The sequence below is a fragment of the Molossus molossus genome, unplaced genomic scaffold, assembly GCF_014108415.1.
Source record: "Molossus molossus isolate mMolMol1 unplaced genomic scaffold, mMolMol1.p scaffold_m16_p_8, whole genome shotgun sequence".
NCBI classification, from domain to species: domain Eukaryota; kingdom Metazoa; phylum Chordata; class Mammalia; order Chiroptera; family Molossidae; genus Molossus; species Molossus molossus.
This window is the reverse complement of record NW_023425402.1, coordinates 1,525,976-1,541,444: the sequence shown is the minus strand read 5'-3', so window position 1 is coordinate 1,541,444 and position 15,469 is coordinate 1,525,976.

Sequence of the window (15,469 nt, the reverse complement as noted above, 5' to 3'; positions counted from 1 at the left end):
GTGTGGCTCAGTGGTTGAGCATCAACCCATGAACCAAAAGGTTACTGGTTCAATTCCCGGTCAGGGGACATGCCCAGGTTGCAGGCTGAATTCCCAGTGGGGGACATGCAGGAGGTGGCCAATCAATGTTCTCTCTCATTGATGTTTCTCTCTCTCTCTCTGCCCCCCTTCTTCTCTCTTTAAAATCAATAAAGATAAATATTTAATAAATAAATAATGACTATAAAAATTCAACTGTAGAATTTGTATTAGTGAGTATTTTTCCACAATAAGGATGCCATTCATCAAGTTTGTGGAATTTGCCAGTTTAAGTCGTTCAGCACCATGGACAGAGCCACGCTTTCCTGTGTGTAGGGAGCCCGAGTTCTCTCTCAACTGGGTACAGTGAGACGCCAGAGAGGGAAGTTTAGGATAAACCCCAATGGTCACGCAATTGTGACCTGAAATACAATCATCAGGCACAGTCTCAACTATGGAATCTCCCCAGTTTCAATACTCCACTGACCATGATATTACTATAATAGAAAGACCCGTTCAGGCAGAAGAGGAACTGAATCACAGAGGCAATAACTCAACCTAGCCTCTCTCCCACCAGGCAGCCTACCTACAGGGTAATAGTACCCAGGCCAAAGTCAGCACTTCAAAAAAGAGGACTTTAGCCTGGAGAAAGCTCTAGAGAGGTTGAGGGAAATGAAGATAAGAAAGTCCATTGCATTTAAAACGAGAGGTCGCTGTTGCCCCGGACAGTTGACAGAGGGCCAGAATGAACAGAGCACAGAAGCAGAGAGAGCTATGACCTGAGCAGAGGAGAATGAGGAGACACGGGCAGAAGCATGTTCCACAGGTGGGAGATGCTCTGGATCTGCAGGGCGTGAGGAGCTCAAGAATTTATCCTATCTGGACAGTGGGCACTTACATCTTTAAGAAGAACTATGATATTTAAAAAATGCTGTGATGGTGGTACAGTGGCTAGAAAGATGAAACACAAACTTGTCATCAATGCAACCTGCCTAAATGGAAGCAAACCCCTTACTACCTTCTCCAGGTGTCACAGTCGGCAAGTGTGGAGCTAGGGCCAGAGGACGAGTGTAGAGCTGGACCACTTCTTGGACTGGAGGACAAGGGTGGTTTCAGGGACAGAGAAAGGGAACCTCTGAGACTGAGAGAAACTAAGCATGGGTGGGCCTGGAAAATCCAAGTTCAAATGTAGTCATTGTTTTATTTACTTATTTATAATTTTTATTTTTTTTAATCCTCACCTGAGTACATTTTTCTTCTTCAGAGTGGGAGAGAGAGAGAGAGAGAGAGAGAGAGAGAGAGAGAGAGAACATCGATGTGAAAGGGACACATCGAGTGGCTGCCACCCACATGACCCAACCAGGGCCGGGGACAAACTGCAACCAAGGTACGTGCCCTTAGCAGGAACTGAACCCGGGTCTCTCTGGACCGCAGGCTGACGCTTCAACTGCTGAGCCAAACCGGCCAGGGCTGTAGTTATTGTTTTAAATTATACACAGTAGAAATAGGATTCTAGTCATTCAGTCAGTCCATCCAGCTCACCAGTCAGACCATCATTTCAGCTGCCATGGTCTAGTGTCATGTGGAGTCAGAGGACTTTGGGAAAGCTGTGTAAGACTATATTTGTAAAATATATGCACAGGGCATTTACTGTAGTAATAAGTAAAAGAAACCACTCAAATATCAGTAGGGAGTAGTTGCATATATAATACTAAGGAGGAGGATTAAGAACGATGAGTTGGTTCTGGTGATGTGGCTCAGCTGGTTGAGTGCTGTCCATGCACTGAAAGGTTCTTGGCTGGATTCCTGGTCAGGGCACATGCCCAGGCTATGGGCTCAGTTCCTGGGCAGGGTGCAGGAGGCAGCCAATGGATGTGTCTCTCTCCCCCTCTCCTTCCTTTCTCTCTAAAATTAATAAAAAACCATATTAAAATATGATGAGTTAAAGTGTATTTTGTGAAACTGGAAGGATGTTCATGACATTACATACATAAAACAGCAAATAGGGCACTTTAAATAGAATAATTTCATTTTAAAAAAGCTACAATGAACAGAAAGGTGAAATAAAGACCTTTTATATTTGAAAGAAGTAATATTATCTCTCTATGCAGTTTATATGATCTCACGCATAACAATTCAAAGGAATATACTAAAAAAAAAATTGGAATAAATAAATTCAGAAAATTGGCATGATACAAGACCAACCTCCACAAATCCATATAGTATTAATGAATAAACCAAAAATCATATTATGAAAGCAATTCAATTTATAGTAGCACCAAAAAGAATTAAATAGGATGGAACAGAATAGAGAATCCAGAAATGGACCAAAGACATTATGCTCAATTAATATTTGACAAAGGTGGCAGGGGCATACAGTGGAGTAAGGACAGCCTCTTTAATAAATGGTGCTGGGAAAATTGTACAGCTACATGCAAAAATATGAAACTAGACCATCAACTTACACCCTACACCAGAATCAACTCAAAATGGATAAAAGACTTAAATGTGACTCATGAATCCATAAAAATCCTAGAAGAAAATGTAGGCAACAAAATTTCAGACATCATACACAACAGAATTTTCACTGATACATCACCTAAGGCAACAGAAACAAAGGAGAAAATGAACACATGGGACTACATCAAACTAAAAAGCTTCTGCACAGCAAAAGAAACAACCACCAAAATGGAAAGGCAACCCACTCTATGGGAGAGCATAATTGCCAATGATACCTCAGATAAGGAGTTAATTTCAAATATATATAGAGTGCTCATACAGCTCAACAAAAGGAAGACAAAGAACCCAATTAAAAAATGGGCAGAGGAACTAAATGGACACCTCTCCAAACAGGACATACAAATGGCCAAGAGACATATGAAGAAATGCTCAACATCACTAATCATCAGAGAGATGCAAATTAAAACAACAAGGAGGTATCACCTCACACCTGTCAGAATGGCCGCCATCAACAAATCATCAAACAACAAGTGTTGGCGAGAGTGTGGAGAAAAGGGGACTCTAGTACACTGCTGGTGCAGCCACTGTGGAAAACAATATGATGCTACTTCAAAAAATTAAAAATTGAACTGCCATTTGACCCAGTGATCGCACTTTTAGGAATATACCCTAAGAAGCCTGAAACACCAGTCAGAAAGAATATATGGCCCTGGCCGGTTTGGCTCAGCGGTTAGAGCATCGGCCTGCGGTCCAGAGAGACCCGGGTTCGGTTCCCGCTAAGGGCATGTACCTCGGTTGCACTTTGTCCCTGGCCCTGATTGGTTGTGTGGGTGGCAGCCACTCGATGTGTCCCTTTCACATCGATGTTTCTCTCTCTCTCTTCCTCTCTCTCCCTCCCACTCTATCTGAACAAAAAATGGAAAAAATGTCTTTGGGTGAGGATTAAAAAAAAAGAAAGAATATATGAACCCCCATGTTCATAGCAGCACTATTTACAATAGCTAAGATCTGGAAACAGTCCAAGTGTCCATCAGTAGATGAGTGGATAAAAAAGCCATGGTACATGTACACAATAGAGTACTATGCAGCTGTAAGAAAGAAAGATCTCTTATCCTTTGGGACAACATGGAGGAACCTGGAGAGTATTATCTTAAGTGAAACAAGCCTAGCAGAGAAAGACAAATATCACATGATTTTACTTATTTGTGGAATATAATAAACATAACAGTCTGAGGAATGGGGTAGACCCAGAGATGGGGTACAGACTGACAATCCCCTGAAGAGGGGGTCGTGGAGGAGAGATAAATCACAGAACTTATATGCATGTATGCATGAACAATGGACATGGACAACAAAGCTGGGGACAGGGCGGGGAGGGAGGGGGAGGAGGGTATCAGTGGGGGAGAAAGGAGAAACATCTGTAAGAAAAATAAATAAATAAATTAAATTAAATAAATAAATAGCAAAGAATTAAATAGGAATAGAAATGAGAGTTCAAAAATAGCTGTCACATTTATGATCAATTGATTTGCAAAGACAGTGCTAGGACATTTAAATGGGGGAAAGAATAGTGTTTTCATCAAATGATGCTGGGACAACCAAATTCACATGCAGAAAATGAAGTTGGACCCCTACCTCACACCACACAAAAAAAGTAATTCAGCCCTGGCCAGTTTGGCTCCACGGTTAGAGCGTTGGCCTGCAGTCCAGAGAGACCTGGGTTTGGTTCCCGCTAAGAGCACGTACCTTGGTTGCAGTTTGTCCCGGCCCTAGTTGGGGTCGTGTGGGAGGCAGCCACTCAATGTGTCCCTTTTACTTCGATGTTTCTGTCTCTCTCTTCCTCCCACTCTACCTGGACAAAAATGGAAAAATGTCCTCAGGTGAGGAAAAAAAAAAAATTCAAAATGGACCAAAGACTAAATGTGAGAGCTAACATTATAAAACTCTTAGGAAAAAACATGGGTGCAAATCTTCATGACATTGTACTGGGTATTGGTTTCTTAACCATAACATTAAAGGCATAAACAAAAAAAGAAAAAATAGATAAATTGGATATCATCAAAATTTAAAACTTGCCCTGGCTGGTTTGGCTCAGCAGTTAGAGCATCGGCCTGTGATCCGGAGAGACCCAGGTTCGGTTCCCGCTAAGGGCATGTACCTCGGTTGCAGTTTATCCCCGGCCCTGGTTGGTCGTGTAGGTGGCAGCCACTCAATGGGTCCCTTTCACGTCGATGTTTCTCTCTCTCTCTCTTCCTCTTTCCCTTCCACTCTGTCTGAACAAAAAATGGAAAAATGTCCCCGGGTGAGGATAAAAAAAAATTTAAAACTTGTGCTTCCAAGGACACCATCAAGAAAGCAAAAAGAGCCCTGGCTGGTTTGGCTCAGCGGTTGGAGCGTTGGCCTGCAGAACAGAGTGTCCGGGTTCAGTTCCCATTAGGGGCATGTACCCCCCCAAAATAAATAAATGAATAAAAAATAAAATATTAAAAAAAGAAAGAAAGAAAGAAAGAAAGCAAAAAGATGACCCATGGAAGAACTTTTTTTTTTTAATCCTCACCTGAGGACATTTTTCCATTTTTGTTCACACAGAGTGGTAGGGAGAGAGGGAGAGATATTGATGTGAAAGGGACACATAGAGTGGCTGCTGCCTGCAGGACCCCAACCAGGGCTGGGGACATATCGCAATTGAGATTCCATGCCCTTTGACCAGAATCAAACCTGCGACTCATTGGTCCACCAGCTGACGCGCTAACCGCTGAGCCAAACCAGCCAGGGCTTTTTTTTTTTTTGCAAATAGTGTATCTGGTAAGGGAGGGCCTGCATGAAACCAAACAAAAGTCCAACAATCATATAAAAAGAGGTTTGACATCATTATCTATTTGGGAAATGCAAATAAACCTGCAACGAGACACTACTCCCCACCTAGCAGAACGGCTCTAATAAAAAAGGTGCTGGCAAGAATGTAGAGAAAATGGAACAGTTATAGGTGGGAATGTAAAATGGTGCAGTCCCTTTGGAAAACAGCACAGCAGTTGCTCAGACAGTTAAACCAAAGCTTTTACACAAGTGTTGATAGCAGCACTATTCATAATAGCCAAAATGGAAACAATCCAAACATTCATCAAATAAAAACAAATACACAAAACGTGGCATATTATAGAGTAGAATATTATTTGGCAAAATGTAGACATAAATTAAGTACTAACAAATATACAGCATGAATAAACCATTAAAACATTATCCTAAGCCTGGCCAGTGTGGCTCAGTGAATTGAGTGGCGTCCTGTGGACTGAGGTCCCGGTTCCATTCCTGATCAGGGCACGTGCCCCGGTTGCGGGCCTGATCCCCAGTAGGGGGCATGCAGGAGACAGCCTGTCAATGTGTCTCTCTCACATCGATGTTTCTCTTCCTCTCTCCCTTCCTGTCTCTAAAAAATCAATAAAAACATATTTAAAAAAATAAAAATAAAACATTATCCTAAGTAAAATAAGCCAGATACAAAAAGCCACATATTTTATAATTTCCACAAAATATCCAGAATAGGACAATCTGTAGAGATGGACTATAGGTTGGTAGTTGCTTAGGGTTGAGGTTGTGGGGGATGGAGAGTGGCTGCCAGTGGGTGAGAGCTTCGTTGAGTGAATGCCTGGAGGTGGCTGTGGTGATGCTGGGTAGCCCCGAGCTGTCAGCACAGCAGTCTCTTGGCTTCTCTGCGGCATACTCCTGACCTCTGGGCCCTTAGTAGGTAAGTTAAGGGTGACATGAACACAAGCACTGTGCTATCAGGAGGGTCAATCTGAAGCTCAGATGGCTACTAAGTGAGTAACAGGTGGGTAGTGTCTACAGCCTGGAGCTGCTGGAAAAGGGATGAAGGATGAATCAAGTCCAGGGCAGAAAAGAGGAGGGCGGTACGCGATTGCATCACATGACTGAGAGCAGCATTCAATTTAAAGGTAGTGAATTGCTTATTTCTGGAAGTTCCCATTTAATATTTTAAGACCGCAGGTAACTGAAACCATGAAAAGCAATACCACGGGTAAGGGGGGAGCACTGTAGCTGGTCGCCTTACAAGAGAATAACCCCTGTCTCAGAACCTCTGCATATCTGCAGGCGTTTGGTTTGCTCTGTCACTGGTCTTCCCTCTGCTTCTGCCTCCCCGCCCCTTCTGCAGGCTGACCCTTTCGCCCTGTCCACCACTTCGGGGCTCTCCCATAACCACTGGCCTGTGCTGTCCTTTCTTCCCAGGCTACAAGGGCTTGAAAGAAGCTTGGAGGGGCCAAGTTCATTTGCTACATTCCTTCTCCTTAGGGAACCAAGAGGGAATAACACTTCGAAACCTCGAAGGGACAGGTGTGGGGATGTGTGATGTGACCCAGAAACCTGGAGAAAAGAGAAGGTCTTTGGACGTGTGTGTGTGTGTGTGTGTGTGTGTGTGTGTGTGTGACGGCAAAGTTTGGGCCAGGGTTGCGTTCCCTGTGGCGAAGAAGATAAAAACTTAGAGTTGATAATTCCCACACAAGAGCCCAGAAACATCCTGACAGAACAGAAAAATGAGAAGAGACAAGTGCTAGCTACTAGCATGAGAAATAGAAATAGTTTGGGACATTTTTAAGGTTTCCATAATTTATTCTTAAAAATCATTGTTAATTCATCAACTGTAAGTAAAATACAAAAGCATTCATTTAATTTTCTCTAGACAGAATAATAGACTCTGACAATATAGTGCTCAAAGAGACTTTGGCCTAGTCAGGGAGACCCATCTTCTAACCGGATGGGCCGTGGCCAGGGCCTGCAGCCAGCCCCCCAGGGCGCAGTGCGCGGTGCTGGGCCGAGGGGCCTCCCCTCACTCGCAGTGCCTTCCAGCTGGCTAGCCTGACGTCCTGGCAGCTCCGCCCCATGGTGCCACTTTGTAGAGCTCAGTATCAAAAAGTGTGGTGGAGCCTAGAAAAGGGGTGCCCATTGTGCCCAGAGCAGCTTCATCGGCTGTGCCAGGGAGAAGGACCACGAGGACCCGCAGGGCTGCTGACCTGCTGGGTCTGGAAGAATTACGGCTCCACGGTGCAGTCTCCTTATTGCCACAAGAGAAAACAGCCTTTAAGAGCAGGTAACTCAGCACGTGCACGCTTGGGAAAGAAAGTATGTCGCTTATATCACCACCTCTGTAGAAACCACACACCCAGTTGTGCCCAGAGGAGTCCTGCGCACTAGGCGGCTGTGGAGGGACCTCTGTGCACCTTCAGTGCATAAAGTCAGATGATTGGCAGTTCATAGCCAGCCAGAGATCATGTTTTGGACTATGAAAAATCTACTTCAAAGCATGCTTCAAAGTCCTGACCTGATGACGTTCTGAATTATGGTCAGTTTCCAAACATCAGTAGCTGGTACAGAGAAATCTAGAGATTCGATTCGATGTTGTAATCTGGGTATAACATGACAGCTGCTGAAACTTGCCATGCATGCAGCAATAACAGATGATATGATGACACACTACGGGACATGGCTCTGCTGTGCATGAAGGCTGACATTCAGGGCCAACGCTGAGAGCAGCTCGGGGGGATCATCTGTTTCCTGGGGTAAAGGCGATCAGCCTCCCAGTGCAGGAACCAGACCTGCACAACCACTGAGCACTGCGGGTAACACGGGCCCCTGCCCCACACCGGCCCCGCAGTGCGCACCAAGGTAGGCCTGCAGGGAGCCCGGCACGCAGTCTGGCCTTCCATGCATATGCGGAGTCACTAATCCACAGGCCTCATCCACTTCTCGAGAATGGTGGAGGCTTTGTCACAGATTCGGCACTCTGCACAGACAGCAGCCTCAACAACCCAGGTTCTCAGGGTTGACTTTGGTCCTGAAGTGATTGCAGGTCAAGAGGACTCAAGAGCCCCACCTGCCCCCCTGGTAGAAACAGAAGTCTCAGATCAGGCATTAGGGACCTGATATTTTCAACACATACTGCAGGCTCCTGAAAAAGAAACTTCTCAGCAGCTACGAACTCCAGAGTTAGTTTTCAGCAACAAATGGATCATTTATTACCATGGAGTTTTTTTTTTATCCTCACCAGAGGACATTTTTTTGCATTTATCTTCAGATAGAGCGGAAGGGAGAGAGGGAGGAAGAGAGTGAGAGAGAAACACATAGACTGGTCGCCACCCACACGACCCCAACCAGGGCCGGGGACAAACTGCAACCGAGGTACATGCCCTTAGCGGGAACTGAACCTGGGACTCTCTGGTCCACAGGCCGACGCTCTAACCACTAAGCAAAACTGGCCAAGGCTATCATGGGGTTTTTGAATCATAAAACAAACTTATGATATCTAATAACAATGTAAGTGGGTCAGTGAAGTCTCTGGAAGTTATTGAATGCATGGCACCATAGAAATGTTTCTGTTTTTAATTTTTAAAAATGTTTTTTAAAATTTTTTTAGAGAGAGAGGAAAGGAGAGATAGAAACATCCATGAGAGAAATATATCAATTGGCTGCCTCCCGCACACCCCCCCACAGAGATCAAGCCCACAACCCGGGCATGTGCCCTGACCAGGAATTGAACCAGGACCTCTCAGTCCACGGGACAACGCTGAATCCACTGAGCCACAGCAGCTGGGCCTTACTGATATTCCTGCAGATAGATATCAACATTCACATTTGAGTGAATTGATTTTGCCCTGCAGCTACACAACTGAATGTTTTTAAGCATTAGATTATGGTAGTTACATAAGTTTCCTTGGGTTGCTGTAACAAATTGCCAAAAACCCGATGACTTAAAATAGCAGAAATCTATTCTCACACCGTCTGGAGGCTGGAAGTCCAAGTCAAGGTGTTGGCAGGGCCACCCTCCCTTCAAGGGCTCTAGGGGAGAAGCCGTCCTGTGTCCCGTCATGCTCCTGTGGCTGCGTCTCTCCTATCCCCGCCGCCGCCTCCACATCACGCCTCCCGTCTGCGCTTCGGAGCCCCTCTGCCTCTCGCTTGTAAGAGTACTCGTGGGGTGTCCAGGGCCCACCCAGACAATCCAGGATAACTCAATATCCTTAACATAACCACCTATTTTGCCATACATAGTGATATTCACTCTTTTATCATAAAAAGTCCTAGTCATCGGTTCTGGGGATTTGACGTGGTTGTCTTCGGGTGGCCATCTTTCAGCTCATCGAGGTAGTGTATTGATTCCCAATGGCTGCTGTGATCTCAAATTTGGTGGCTTAACAAAACAAAACAAAACAAAACAAAACAAAACAAAACAAAACAAAACAAAACAGATATGTTATCTTACAGGTGTTGAGGCCAGAAGTCCAACATTAGTTTTGGTGAAACTAAAACCAAGGTGCCAGCTGGGCGGGTTCCTTCTGAGGCTCGAAGGGAGAGCTCTTTCCCGCACCCTTCCCAGCCGCTAAGAGCTGCCTGTGGTCCTTGGCTTGTAACCCTTCCTCACCTCGAAGTGCTTCCCTTCAGGCTCTGCTTCCATCATCTTGTTGCCTTCTCTTCTGGCTCCTACTCCTCCTACCTTCTCCAATGAGGACTAGTCTGTTTACTTGAGGCCCACCCAGAAAATCCGGATAGTCTCTCCACCTCAAGATCCTTAACTTCACATTGCAAAGCCTCTTGTGCCATATAAGGCAACATTCACAGTTTCTAGGGATTAGGTGATTAGAGGCCATTATCCAGTCTAATACTGGTAGTAATTTGTAAGTAAAATTATTAAAGAGAAGCAAATTATTTATATCCTATAGTTTGCAATGCAATGTTATTTATTTTGACTTTGCATGCATTTTCTGCAATTAAAATACTTTAAAGAGGTCTATTACATATTAATAGCTTTTGCTTTATTTTTTTTTTCCCCCTCACCTGAGGACATTTTTGCATTTATCTTCAGATAGAGCAGGAGGGAGGAAGAAAGAGAGAAACATCGATGTGAGGGAGACATATCGAGTGGTTGCCACCCACACGACCCCAACCAGGGCCAGGGACAAACTGCAACTGAGGTACGTGCCCTTAGTGGGAACCAAACCTGGGACTCTCTGGTCCGCAGGCCAACGTTAACTGCTGAGCCAAACCAGCCAGGGCGATAGCTTTTGCTTTAATATTATTCAACATAATATGCAATTTGGGGCTGTGTTTTCTAGAAACATACATAGTAATTGAGTGAGCAGAACTCATGTAGCTAAAGAGATAAAGAAAATAAGAAAATGAAATGAAAGCTAGAATCCATTAATTTTCTAGGTTTTCAAAGTATATCTTACAACTCATTCAAAGTCCAACATGCTGGTAAAACACGTTCCTTGAAAATGCAATAGAAAATTTGATTTTGGTTCTCTCTTACAGGATTCATTAAATTATAAAGAAAATATACATTGTGACTTTCTCAAAATATTCACAAAATGAGTGAAAATACCTCATCCGTAGGCTGAGTGGAGGAGCACTGTGTTATAATGGGAAAGTGCGTTTCCTTAATCTAACACACTGGGATTTACAATCGCTCTGTCTTCTCAAATTCTTTCAGTTGCTTCCTTCCTTCTCTCTACTACGCAGAATCAACCTGTCCCCAGAACTGGAGGGAACACTGAATAGCAAGGCGCACTGTTTGGCTTCCTGCCCAGCCACTGAAGGTCTGGGAGTGGAATCAGTCTTCCTGAGTGGTCACTAAGGGGTGAGGGGCACATTGGGATGGGCTCTGGAAGGGAGCTAGGCAGATAAATCCCTCCTCCTTTCCCTCCAGGAGCTGCTCTTCCTCCCTGCAGCTCTCCAAATGGGTCTGTGTGCGGCCCAGCGGACCTGCTGCCCTGCGCCCCAGGCCCAGCGGACCTGCTGCCCTGCGCCCCAGGCGGCTGGATTCCATTCTTATGTAGGCCTTGGCCCCATTTTTATCATCAATGGATCTTCCTCTATATTTTTTCAATAATAGGTTAATTACCCCTAGAAGTAAAGGAATTTGCCTAAGGTTATAGTTGCCCCACATGTTGGGAGGTATTTGCAGTTTCCAATACTCCTCAGAAACTGCAAATCATGACCCCAGTGATGAATGCTAATTTTGACTTCTGTAATCGCTGTCATACCCACTATTGTACCGGTCCCCTGAGGTGGGGAGCAAAAGGGGGTGAGGCTTCTGTCTTTACAATCTGAGGAGCAAGAAGAATCAGGGCTGAGGATCTGGGGAAGCTGTACCCCCAGCCCGCCGGTGTAATGAAGTGCTCCTTTACAATTTGACTGTGCGTCTCTGGTTATTTCACTGACACGTTATAACATTTGGAGGCCCCATTGAGATCCCTGGTGTTTTGCTACACCAAGGGCTAGACGCCTAGGACGAGGAGCCTCTCCCAATCCAGCCATTGGACCCCTATAAATCTGAGGGAGGCGCCCCCTGAGTTCCAGAGCCCTGAAGATCCTACTTGGGTTTTCAACAAGTGGCTGGGAGATGCCAAGACGTCCCCAAAAAGACTAGGACGGGGCGGGGGGGGGGGATGGGGAGGAGGGTGTCAATGGGGTAAAAAAGGAGAAACATCTGTAACAAAAATAAAATTAAACAAAAAGATTAAAGGAGACCTGGTAGAAGCCTCTGGAGGGGAGTCTGGGTGACCAGTCTATCTGCAGGAGAGTGAGAGGGCCGGACGCAGCACAGCCTCTGCTCTTCTGGGAATCCCCCTGACATTAGGTGGGGTTCAAATCTGGCAAATTCTATTCATTCAGACCCACCTCTGCGGGGGAAGGGGAGACTGATCACCTCCCAAGCAGCATAGGCGCCGCTCAGGATAGGGAATTTCTGGAAGAAAATTCCAGTGGTGAGTGAATGTAACCATGTGAATGTAATTGTGTGTGAGTGACCGTGCTCCACCAAGGCTTGCTATGGAGCCTGTGTGAGTCCTAACCTGTAAGGGGAGCAGCCAGACAGACAAAGCGAACGTTTCTGTTGTGTGTGTCTTCCCTTGTTTTTGTCCTCGTCTGCTTCCCAGCTGTGTCTCCCTCAACTTTGTTACGATTAGTCTAATCATGGACAGCAGCCCTGGTGCCCAGGAGACCTCACTGGGTTGCATAGTAAACATTCTTAGAGAAGGGTTTGAGGAAGGTTCTGATTAGGACACAAATACTGGGAGTGGGCCCCAAACTGGGCCCCGAGAGAAACCTGGGCAGAGGTAGGGAGGTGCCTGTGAGGCAGATACAGCAAAAGGCCCAAACAAGTTTCTGGTGCAAACATTTATTCTGTGGGCCCTAACTGGAGATGCCTTGATCCTGTGCAGGAGGCTAATAAGTTAGGGAAACAGGGTGCAGTGAAAGACTCATGGAAAGCTGAGAAAGGCTCTGAGTCCTTAAAGACTCCCCCACCAGCTTCTGCTATAGCTGTGATTAATATTTGTACTATGAAGGCCTGGAAAGAGCTCCTAACAAAAGGGAACTCTTTCGCTAGATCTTACATCCATCAGACAAGGACCTGAAGAGCCTTATCAAGATTTTGTAGCTCAGTTGCTACAGGCAGACGACAGAGTGAGAAGTGATTCAGGGGCCGTCCCTGCTGGTGGGCCGCCCTGTGCGTCCTGCATGGCGCTGCACATTGGGACTGAGTCTGGTGTGGAGAGCCCCTCGTCCTGGGAAGCAGGAGTGGCAGGCGGGCACACGGGCACTCATCCAGGGGCCACAGGGTTCCTCGGGGAGGGTGGTCAGGCCATGGAAGGGGCGTGTTCCTTTGGTGCCAGCCCTGGCGGCTCGTCTGTCCGCCACCCCAGATTTGGCGGCAGCAAGTTTCCAACAGGCTTCTCTGAACTTTGGGGAGTTGAAAACAGGAATCCCAGATGTGGGCACAAAGTGCTCTTGGAGAGTTGAAAAACACTCTGCCCCTTGTAAACACATGTGCTAGGATGACACTCCCCTTTCCTGTGTCCTTTTGAAAACTTGGGTTCAGAGGAGATTTTCTTATCCCTCCACCTGCTGTGGGACCCAAATACTGCTGGGAGGAGGGTTTCCTTGGACACTTTTCACTGTGTTCTCTTGTTAGGCCTAAAGGCCCAATTGGTTGAAATAGCTCAAAAGGTATATAATAAAGTGATTGACACCCCTGGGGAAAAATAAGATAAAAGAATAGCAAAGGTAATAAAGGCAGCCTTAAGGGAAACAGGGCCCATGGAGAAGGATCACCCTAGGAAAGGTCAGAATGGCAGGCCTAGGGCCCAATTAGGGATAGAAAAGACAAGAGCAAAGTCAGGTGCAGAGGAACAAAGTAAAATTTTTAACTTGGAGAAATGACAGGGCCAGGGCTCCTTCCAACTGAGCCCTCGGGAGCCAAGAATAACAAGACAATAGGGGACACACTAGTTAGTTTCCTGGTAGGTACTGGTCCAGCAGACTCAGTCCTGACCAGGCCAATGGGCCCCTAACCTACCCCTGGACTTCAAAGAGGACTATAGACCTTGGGAAGAACACTGTGACTCATTTGTTTCTGGCCATGCCGGAGTGCCCTTACCTTCTACTCGGACGTGATCTTCTCCAATGATTGTTCAACTGCTGGCCACTGCCACTCCAGGCCAGCCCCACCTCAAGTTCCACAAGATGTTGGCCATCAATCCTGCCAGGCTGCCTCCTGCACGATGACCCAGAGAAACCTCTACAGGACTGCCTGGAGGTAATTAACATAGTGCAGACGGCCCACCCAGGCCTCAGGGATGCCCCACTGCCACCACCAGATGAGGTATTGTTCGCGAACGGGAGCAGCTGTGTCCAGGAAGAAAGCAGGTATGCCGGGGCAGCAGTAGTAACTCTAGACTGTGTTGTATTGTCACAGTCCTTGAATAGGGGAACTTCAACCCAATGGGCTGAACTCATAGCCCTAATCCAGGCTCTCCAATGGGACAAGGGAAATGTGCTGCAGATCAGAAAGCTTGGGAGGCAGCCCTAAAACCAGTGGGGCCTCTCCAGATACACTAGGTCAGAAAATGACTTCGCCAAGCAGAAACCAGCCATAAAAGAAATCAATGGATAGTGGACACTGCTTGATGGGAGGCTGTTGGTCCAGAGGCTCTAGGTCGGACTTTAGTCAACCAGCTGCACCAAACTAACCACTTAAGTTACACCAACTTTACTGAACTCCTGAGAGGCAGGTAATGTCCAGTAAGGTCACAGGGAGAGGGAGAAGGCAAAGGGAAGCAGGAATGTGTGAGGAGAAGAAAAACTGGGGAATGTGCAGACTGTATATAGATTGAGCAAACTCTCAGGTTAATGTCAGGAGAAGGACTAGGAAAGTCGCAGAGGGTCTATGCAAGTTAAAGAAGAATTGTGTAGAGGGAGAGTTTGCCCCTGGTAATGGAATAACAGTCTGGGATGTAGTAAAGGAAGTAACAGGTTTAGGCTACTCCTGACCCTTGGATCAGACAATGCCCCATCTTTATAGCAAAGAGATCACAGGATATCTCTAAGGGGTTAGATATAAATTAGAAATTCAATTGTGCTTACCACCCACAGAGTTCCAGGCAGGTAGAGCGCATGAACAGGACCTTAAAGGAAACCTTAACCAAATTTACTTTAGGAACCAGTGAAAACTGGACCACTCTGCTCCCCTCGCCCTCTTACAGTTCTTGCAGGCCCTGCAGCCAGCCCAGAAGGCCGTCCATAAACATGTCTGCGACGCCCTGCCTGTGCCCACCTCGGACCCTGTGCACTCTTTCCAGCCCCGGGACTTGATGTGGGTCAAAAAGTTCACCACCCAGGGACTGACTCCAGCCTCTATTATCCACCATTGCTGGCCCTCTTGCTACATTATGTTTATTCCTAACCTTTGGGTCATGTCTAATAAATGGCCTCATAAAAAACTAAGGAAGGGACTATACACTGTCATCCTGGCTGCACCAACGGCTGTCAAGGTCAACGGCACCCCGGTCTGGCTGCACCATTCCCGGCTGAGGGGGAAAAAGCAAAATAGACGGTCAGGCCTCACCAGATAAGACTCTTGCATTTATCAGGACTTTGATTTTTCTGGTTATGACTGTACAGGGGAATCCTTATAGACCTGGGC